This window comes from Eurosta solidaginis, chromosome 5 (genome assembly GCF_040869045.1).
Source record: "Eurosta solidaginis isolate ZX-2024a chromosome 5, ASM4086904v1, whole genome shotgun sequence".
NCBI classification, from domain to species: Eukaryota; Metazoa; Arthropoda; class Insecta; order Diptera; family Tephritidae; genus Eurosta; species Eurosta solidaginis.
In genome coordinates, this window is record NC_090323.1 from 224,169,289 (window position 1) to 224,180,297 (window position 11,009).

Genomic DNA, 11,009 nt, shown 5'->3' on the forward strand with positions numbered 1-11,009 from the left:
TTTTACATTTTCATATATATATGTGGTATGTTGCACAAATTCCATCGATTGCATACTTGTCTACCTCTTTTCGCCTTGCAGCTACCATTCAAGTGTGTCCGTATCTATCATAAGCATCTGCTTTACACACATTGAAGGTTGCTTACCGTCGCGCTTGATTGTTTACTTGGATTCCCATTTAATGTTTGCTGATTCGGCTGTTCGAGTGCTCCGCTTATTCGGTTATGTGGTTCCTTAGTTAGTTGCTGCCAGACGGTTGTGTGGCTTTGACAGAGGTTGAAGCTGTGGCTGTGTGCTACTGCTATTGGCTCTGCGTGCGGTTTCCGCCACATCATACGCACACTATTGTGAGCATTAAATAAGCCAACGTATTGCCATGTATTCAAAATTCTTTATAAATTATCTGATTTCTTCTTTATACTCAGTTGAGCAGAGCTCACAGAGTATATTAACTTTAATTGGATAACGGTTGGTTGTGCATGTATAAAGGAATCGAGATAGATATAGACTTCCATATATCAAAATCATCAGTATCGAAAAAAAAATTTGATTGAGCCATGTCCGTCCGTCCGTCCATTAACACGATAACTTGGGTAAATTTTGAGGTATCTTGATGAAATTTGGTTGGTCCTGGGCACTCATCTCAGATCGCTATTTAAAATGAACGATATCGGACTTAAACGACGCACACTTTTTCGATATCGAAAATTTCAAAAAATTGAAAATGTGCGATAATTCATTACCAAAGACGGATAAAGTGATGAAACTTGGTAGGTGAGTTGAACTTATGACGCAGAATAGAAAACTAGTAAAATTTTGGACAACGGGCGTGGCACCGCCCACTTTTAAAAGAAAGTAATTTAAAAGTTTTGCAAGCTGTAATTTGGTAGTCGTTGAAGATATCATAATGAAATTTGGCAGGAACGTTACTCCTATTACTATATGTATGCCTAATAAAAACTAGTAAAATCGGGTGAAGAACACGCCCACTTTTTTAAAAAAAAAATTTTTTAAAGTCAAATTTAAAATAAAAAGTTAATATCTTTATATAAGTAAATTATGTCAACATTCAACTCCAGTAATTATATGGTGCAACAAAATACAAAAATAAAAGAAAATTTCAAAACGGGTGTGGCTCCGCCCTTTTTCATTTAATTTGTCTAGGATACTTTTAATGCCATAAGTCGAACAAAAATGTACCAATCCTTGTGAAATTTGGTAGGGGCTTAGACTCTAGGACGGTAACTCTTTTCTGTGAAAAAGGGCGAAATCGGTTGAAGCCACGCCCAGTTTTTATACACAGTCGACCGTCTGTCCTTCCGCTCGGCCGTTAACACGATAACTTGAGAAAAAATCGATATATCTTTACTAAACTCAGTTCATATACTTATCTTAACTCACTTAGCATTGGTATAAAAAATGGCCGAAATCCGACCATTCCGATCCCCTCCCCCTTTTTAGATATCGAAAATTACGAAAAATGAAAAAATGCCATAATTCTATACCAAATACGTAAAAAGGGATGAAACATGGTAATTGGATTGGTTTATTAACGCAAAATATAACTTTAGAAAAAAACTTTGTAAAATGGGTGAGACACCTACCACATTAAGTAGAAGAAAATGAAAAAGTTCTGCAGGGCGAAATTAAAAGCCCTTGGAATCTTGGCAGGAATACTCTTCGTGGTATTACATATATAAACATATTAGCGGTACCCGACAGATGATTTTCTGGGGCACCCTCATTAATACCTTTAATTTGATACCCATATCGTACAAACACATTCTAGAGTCACCATTGGTCCACCCTTATGGTGATATCCCTAAATGGCGTCCACCTATAGAACTATGGTCCACTCTCTCTTAAAATACACTTTAATACCTCCCATTTGATACACATGTCATACAAACACATTACCGGGTTACCCTAGGTTCATTTTCCTTCATGGTGATTTTCCCTTATTTTGTCTCCATATCTCTCAACTGAGTATGTAATGTTCGGTTACACCCGAACTTAGCCTTCCTTACTTGTTTTTTTTTTTATGCTGTGTGTCGAAAAAGAAAATCGTCGAAAAGAAAAGAGATATATAAAGATTTTTTCCCCAGAGTTGAAAGGATCTTACACTCACGTTTATGCTGTGCTTGCTTTGGCAGGACTTTTAAGTACCCGGAGATTAAGTCCGGTGATTTGATAGGGTTTGCCGAACACTGTGGAGGAAAGTTATTTCGTTGTAAATAACCCTAGGCTTCTTAAGCCTTTTGAGTTTTGAGTTTAACCGCCAGGTGTAGTATACCTTGGATCGGAAGACAGGCGCACTCCACCATTTGTTTAGATGATCGGTTATTTCTATAAGGATAGAAATAATTCGAAGCATTAAGAATTTTAACACGAGTTTAAATATTAAAGCAGTTACTTAATACCCTTTAATTCAAAATCTTTCTGAACCTAAACAGGCGACGCAAAACTACACATGCGATTAAAGCCCTCTGTTGAACCTTTCCTGTGCAAATTACTTACGCATACCATGTGACTGCTGCATTGGCGTGAAAATGATATCCTATTAAAATACAGAAGAATGGTACATAGCGAGCTAAGAATGGCAAAAGGTAAGAAAAGCTCAATGAGGAGCCAAAAATATAACCACTAGTCAGCGCGCCGTATATCATTTCGTCGCAGAAATTAGAATCTTCTCTATCCTGGATCACTTTTAAGAATACTGTAAAAAGGGTTTGCTTCTATTCGTCCAAAAATTCAGTACAAAAATTTTCGATTTTTTTTTTTTTTGTTTTTTGTTTTTTGGTCTTGCATTTCCCTACTTCCCTGAGGAGCTTCGGATCGCCAAAGCCTCTTCTGTTAAATAAGCCCTTTGAAAGTGTTGCGCTAAACTAGCCCTTGAATCCCTATTTTTCCTCATTATGGACGGTCACCGTGGTGTGATGGTAGCGTGCTCCGCCTATCACACCCTATGCCCTGTGTTCAACTCCCGGGCAAAGCAACATCAAAATTTTAGAAATAAGGTTTTTCAATTAGAAGAAAATTTTTCTATGCGGGGTCGCCCCTCGGAAGTGTCTGGCAAGCGCTCCGAGTGTGTTTCTGCCATGAAAAGCTCTCAGTGAAAACTCATCTGCCTTGCAGATGCCGTTCGGAGTCGGCATAAAACATGTAGGTCCCGTCCGGCTAATTTGTAGGGAAAAATCAAGAGGAGCACGACTCAAACTGGAAGAGAAGCTCGGTCTTAGATCTCTTCGGATGTTATCGCGCCTTACATTTATTTTTTTTGTTTTATGGACGATAAAAAATTGTTTTTTTTTTTTTTTTTTTTTTTTTTTGCGACAGCCACCTCTATAAGAAAATAAGTAGTCACACAGCACATGAAATACAACATTTAGGATTGAATTCGCTTGCATGAAAATCCGTCTCCCTTGGAAGGCGATGTGGATATTATCGAGGCTCCAAATATTAAAAAAATGTATACCATTTTTCAAATGAGGGTAGAATTGGGATAATTTTTGCTAATTTCCACATATGCTTTACTATCTAATTTTCACTTCTCTAAGTTTCTTCGCCAAGGGTAATATTACATTGTCGGCGAATAAATCAATGCTCCCCCTTCGTACAACATGTATCGGCGTAGCCGAATTTCAACCAATCTAGCAGTCCACGGCTTATCAGCCATGACTACCACAAAAGTCTGAATCCGCCAGTGCTTCATCAAATCACTACATGCTTGGCAGTGCAGTATCTAAATCCATAAGCTAACAGTCCCAAATAAGGTCACTACATTTTAAAGACACACATTGCCAATCCGGAATACTGATGTTTGGATTTCCTCAAATTGTCTCATTCAGATAAGTGAGTCCACGTTATACAAGCAGGTGGGTTATTTATTATCGCGTGAAACACTGCAGCAGTAAGTTAAACCGGAGCACGCCTTGCAGGAAAAGACATGAATTTCCCTGATAACTTTACGGTGAACGCCAGAATAGTCTTTTGAACTGATAATGCTAGATTATGCTGGGTCGTTTACCCTAAATTTTAAGTTTATTTTGAGAGAAACCCGGAACAATTTGTTTTTTGTATTATTTGTCTATACTTACAAATGCGGCAAAATGATATAATTAATGGGTTATTTGGTATACGGTTGACAAGTCGTTATTTTGGTTTTAAAAAGCCATATATTTCCTTCCAACCTCCTGTTGAGTACTTAATTCGTTTTCAGAAAGTTGTGTCTGCTAAACCAACTGAAGACACTCAAACTACGCATCTCTTTTCACCAAAATAGGAAAAAATTAAAATCAATCTCTTTGACTAGCAAATTAATCAAAATATTTTACCGGAACCAGCTATCCAACATCCCTTATACTTTGATGATTTTAAATGAAATGGAGTCTATATGAAACCATTCTTCTTTTCTTTGAGAATGCTTTACATATATTTTAGGCATATAGGATATACTTTTAACATCATCATTCTCCTATCATTATGAAGCTATTCCAAATTTATCCCTTAACAAATCCCGGTGGTAAATCAGCTGATGATTCCCTCCAACTACCTGTCTGTTTTCCAGATTAAAATAACACTTCGCACAATTTTACGTGTTTCGCGACTGCAGCGATAGTGGATTTAAAAAATTATTTTCTCTTGTCTTGCCTCTTGCCGAAACTCAACGGTCAATTGTTATTGAAGTACTTACGGTTTGTTATCGATGAGTTATCGGTTTGTTGTATATAATTTGTTACTATCGATAACAAAGGCCATTGATGAATTGTCCATTTTTAGTGGAAAATGTATAGATTTATTACCGAAATGGTTTCTACTATTAACTAAAACTTATCGATTATTATACATAATTTATAGATATATTATCAAATATTTATTGATATGTTATCGAAAAGCTATCGACTTTCTATCGGAAGCTACCAATTTTTTTTTTTTTTTAATTTATCTATTTGTTAACGAAAAGTTATCGATTTTTTATCAAAGTGTTACTAATTTACTACCGGCGATTGTTCGGTTTGTTATGAAACAGGTACCGAAAATATAAACTAGATAGCACATCTGGAACACGTCGATAAAAAGCTTATAACAAACAAATAAGAAGCTGAAAGAATACCTTCAAATGGTGTGAAAATTGGTTCTATAAGTAGAACTGTAGATTTTTTTGTGCAAAAATGCCGTTTTCTTGTTGTGTGAAGTCATCTCCACAAAATCTCAAACCCATACATTTTTTTATTTTTGCATTCATTATTCACGTAATATATGCTTCCTGAAACTTCAAAGTAGCAGTTCCAAAAATAATAAAATTATTTTTACATCAAAATACAACTTCGCTCAGCAATCCTTAGATTTACCTAAAAGTGTATATAATGAAGAGCGTAGTATATAAACGCTACTAATAGGCAACACGCCCCTTCATTGATATCAGGTTCACCCTTAAAATACTTGAAGCTCACTAAAAATTTATTTGGTGGCATACCTGTGTTGTAATATATGTATGTATGTGCTACACCAATTTTTATATACAATACATTGCAATGTCGACTAAAAATTGATAAAGTATGTTGTATATTAAGCGAAATGCTACTTCTGGAACGATAAACCAAATTTTTCGAAGCAAGATTGTTGTTTCTAAGTTTCGATTACATTTACACATTTGAGTTTGTGCGTATGTTAGTTTGAGCAGCTTCGTTAGATTCACTTAAAGCATATGTATATCACATATGTTTGTGTGTATTAAGGAGACTGCTAAAATATTCATATACGTAATTGATTTCAAAAATAGTTGAGTAGAGAAAATTGAAAAAGTTTATATTTATATAGCACCCCAAAAATTTTGCGTTTTGCATAGTGAAAACTTACCCTTGGCTTATGAAAGTGAATAAAAAACCAAAAAAAAAATGTGTGTTTTAAGTAGAGTCTTGTATGCATAAATGGAAGAAAAAGATATGAATATATACGAATTTTATAACATACAAAAATTATATAAGACAAGTTCAAAAAACCTTAATAATATATTTACTTTTTCGGCCACTATTCTGTCATTAAATAAGCGCTCAAAGGGACAGTAAAATCCACTTCAAACCTAATGATAAATACATAAATACATACTATGAATAAGTACAATTGTAAATATTGTGGTTCATTTTGCTTGTATTAATTTGATTCGATTGTGCATGTGGCATTTTACCTATGTATGTGCATACAACCATCTACACACACATATCATACTTAACTGCATTTAAAAGCAATTATTTATAAATGGGAATACAAAATGGTATTAATTGTTGCAATCGGCGGCGATATTTTCAGTTTGGCTCAAAAACAGAGCCAAATGTATACAAATTTAATTGCGGTCATTTTAAGCTGGCTGCAGGAAATGCGCCAGCCTGTAATACTGATTATGACCTACAAATTTTATTTTATTTATTATAGTGCAATAGGATTTGTTAGCGATTCGGCAGTGAAATTTTTCGGCCAAACAATTTTTCTTTTTAATTTTGAGCGCGCATTACGTATACGCCGTGGTGGGCCTGACTGAATTGTTCAATGTTCACGTATCATGCCATTTGGTTAACAGTTTCGATATTTATTCATTTAATATTTTAATTTTATCTTAATGTACATAATTTGCTCACAATTCCTTTATCATATTTTTTTATAATCTTCTTTTAGGATTGAAATCGACTCAGAAATTTCCAAGCCATTGAACTTGGCCAATTCAGCTGTGTTGCGCGCTGTTGAAGAAGAAGAGCAAGTTAAGTGCGGTAAGTGCAATTATCAGTGATCCAATATTCTTTTTTAAGTGTAAATTAAGCTTAAGAAATTTGTCATTCCTTGATTCAATACCGCTTAACTTATTTCTGTATTATTATCTACATATGATTGGCCATTTCTAGAGCAGAGAGCATTATAATCTTTTAAACATTATTCTATCGGTAATTTGTTTAGCGTTTACTTGTACAAAAAGGTATTATAACTTTGATGGGATTGTTTGTAATGACATAAAAGCATCGAGAAAGATAAAGGCCTTATTTGTATGAAATTATCAGCATCGAAAAATATTTTGAATGCCCTTTGACATTTCTTTCCCTTAACAAGACAACTTCAGTTAAAATTAAGATATAAATTTTTTTTTGAAACATGGTATCACGCAAATATCTTTTTGTTAGGAACATCGAGGGGTAAATTGGAGCTATAGTGCATCACCGTTACTCGTCTTACATAATGCCTCAAAAAGATATAGTCAAAAGATCGAGCAAAGTATATATAAATTGAGGTGGCAAAGTTAAATACACATTTATTTCAACACTCCTGTACCGATTATATCTAAATTTTAACAGAATATGGATATATATGCAGCTGTTAGCTATGTAAAATTTTTTTGATACACGAGACCCGTTTTTGTAGATATCGGTAAAAATGTAAAACCGGGTACCCGCCAAATATATCATATGCGTTTGTTGATATTTTCTCTACACCACAGTAGTATACCATCAATTGCCTCCTCTTGGAATATTCGCTCAAGGAAAGTTATTGACATTTGTACATGGGGCAAATATACGAAATGTTCGCCAAAAATTGGCAATCGTCAAAAAGTGTAGAAAAAATTTTATTTTTTTTTAATTTTTGTACCAAATTTGTGTTTATTTTCATTTACTTTTAAATAAAAACTGGTTTAAAAAAATACAAAAAAAAATGTCTGCACTTTTTGACGATTGCTAATTTTTGTCGGAAATTTCGTATATTTGCCCCATGTACAAACATCAATAACTTTCCTTGCGTGAATATTGCAAGATGAGGCAATTGATGGTATACTACTGTGGTGTAGAGAAAAAATCAACAAGCGGGTATGAAATGATAAAAGTAAAATTGTAGCTGTGCCCACGAAAAAAATATGCTCCTGAAAAAAATTTACGCAACCAAGTGCTTCCACTTTTCTGCCTCTACCTTCTAAACTGAAAGGGGTACATCGAATTTGAAGCCTCACGTATTTTTAGTACCTGATGGTCTATTATCGTGCATAATCCAAATTTCAATACGAAGTTGCCTCAAAAAGCTATAAGCAAAAAACTGTCAATATTGAAAACGACAAAAAAAAAGTATCGCTATTTTGATTGATGATAGTTTTGAGTTTTGGAGGGGCACATTAATTTTGCTAACACTTTTATAATCTCCGTCTCAAAAACAACATTCAGTTTGAATTCCATAGAGTTTCAGAGATGCCTCAAAATTTTATCGAAAAAATTCAAAAAAAAAAATCAAGGGTATCGCTTGAAAAAGTGTAAAAATCGACGTTTTTTACGTTTTGAAGTTCTGCAAAAACTTACTATCAACTTTCTTGATTTTTAAAAAGGTCAAAAGGTCAAAAGGTCAAATTTAATGCCTTTGTACTTTTTTCTGGTCTTAACTTTTTTGCCCGTGTGTAAAACCCGAGTATCCAAAGAAGTAAAAGTTTTTGGCATTTACCCATATGTAAAATTTTGTTTATCGATCTATCGAAACCAAGAAACAATTCGACCATTTCTACTATAGGTTCATAAGGTGACAAAACCAGATGACTGAGCTCTCTTTACGGGGCAAAAAATAAATATATATCCAATCCACAAAGTCTCTTTTTCGCCATATATGATATACCTTTATAAAATTTTATATTGGAAACTATGGAAACAAGTCTTATAATCTCACGAAAATACGACACTACGGAATTGCCCACTCGTAAAATTTTTAAAATTTTTTTGCACCGCAGACCTTTAGAACGAGAAAATTTTAAAACTTTGCTAGCCCAAATTTTAAGGGGTGCGCAGATTATCAATCTAAGCATAGCGGGAGCCCTAATAATTATCTTGATGGCAGCAAAGCGTCAGTTGTTTTGATTACACCTTGTAGCTTGTAAATCTGCAAAGCGTTTCCTTCCGAGAGTGATTTTTAAGCCGCACTCCTGCGATGATAGGAGTGTTTACAAACGCATCCGACCATCGCCACGTCTTTTTCCCAATTACCTTCTGACTCGTTTATTTATACTTCCATTTAGACTATAATTTTTCTATGTTTGCTTATATGAAAACAAGTAAGGAAGGCTAAGTTCGGTGTAACCAAAGATTACATACTCAGTTGAGAGCTATGGAAACAAAATAAGGGAAAATCACCATTTAGCAAAATGAACCTAAGGTGTGTTTGTATGACATGGGTATCAAATGGAAGGTATTAAAGAGTATTTTAATAGGAAGTGGGCCATAGTTCTATGAGTGGACGCCATTTAGGGATATCGTCATAAAGCTGTTAATGAGGTTAACTAAAGGTTAATTAAAGGTATTAATGAGGGTTTTAAAAGCGAGTGGGCCTTAGTTATATATGTGAAGGCGTTTTCGAGATATCGACCAAATGTGGACCAGGGTGACCCAGACCATCATCTGTCGGGTACCGCTAATTTATTATATATTTAATACCACGAACAATATTCCTGCCAAGATTCCAAGGGCTTTTGATTTCGCCCTGCAGAACTTTTTCATTTTCTTCTACTTAATATGGTAGGTGTCACACCTATTTTACACAATTTTTTTCCAAAGTTATGTTTTGCGTCAATAAACCAATTACCAGGTTTCATCCCTTTTTTCGTATTTAGTATAGAATTATGGCCTTTTTTTCATTTTTCGTAATTTTCGATATCGAAAAAGTGGGCGTGGTCATAGTCGGATTTCGGCCATTTTTTATACCAATACAAAGGGAGTTCAGATAAGTACGTGACCTGAGTTTAGTAAAGATATATCGATCTTTGCTCAAGTTGTCGTGTTATAGGCCGAGCGGAAGGACAGACGGTTGACTGTGTATAAAAACTGGGCGTGGCTTCAACCGATTTCACAGAAAACAGTGTCCGTCCTAGAATCTAAGCCCCTACCAAATTTCACAAGGTTTGGTAAATTTTTGTTCGACTTATGGCATTAAAAGTATCCTTGACAAATTAAATCAAAAAGGGCGGAGCCACTTCCATTTTGAAATTTTCTTTTATTTTTGGATTTTGTTGCACCATATCATAACTGGAGTTGAATGTTGACATAATTTACTTATATACTGTAAAGATATTAACTTTTTTTTTAAATTTGATTTAAAAAAAAAATTTTTTAAGTGGGCGTAATCGTTCACCGATTTTGATAATATTTATTAAGCACATAGTAATAGGAGAAACGTTCCTGCAAAATTTCATTATGATATCTTCAGCGACTGCCAAATTACAGCTTGCAAAATTTTTAAATTACCTTCTTTTAAAAGTGGGCGGTGCCACGCCAATCGTCCAAAATTTTACTAGTTTTCTATTCTGCGTCATAATTTCAACTCACCTACCAAGTTTCATCGCTTTAACCGTCTGTGGTAATGAATTATCGCACTTTTTTGATTTTTCGAAATTTTCGATATCGAAAAAGTGGGCGTGGTTATAATCCGATATCGTTCATTTTAAATAGCGATCTGAGATGAGTGCCCAGGAACCTATTTACCAAATTTCATCAATGTACCTCAAAATTTACTAAAGCTATCGTGTTAACGGGTGGACGGACGGACGGACGGACATGGCCCAATCAAATTTTTTTTTTTTTGATACTGATGATTTTGATATATGCAAGTCTATATGTATCTCGATTCCTTTATACCTGTACAACCAACCGTTATCCAATCGAAGTTAATATACTCCGTGAGCTCTGCTCAACTGAGTATAAAAATGACATAAGAAGCGATTCTTTTGGAACAGGTATTTTTTTCGTGTATTTATTACGTTGAGTAGGGACAAAAGCAATTAGCTATTATAGTTAGGTGATATTGCAAAGCGGGGACTTTTTCTCTTTATTTTTCTTTTTTTCAATGCATTCACGCATTTTTTTGCAAGCAGTAAATTATTTACTTCATTGTTTGGGAAAAATTATAACAACTCGATCATCGCAGGAGTGCGGTTTCAAATCCCACTCCTCGGAGAAACGGTTTTGAAGAGATTTACGAGGCATAATCGAAACAGCTGTCGC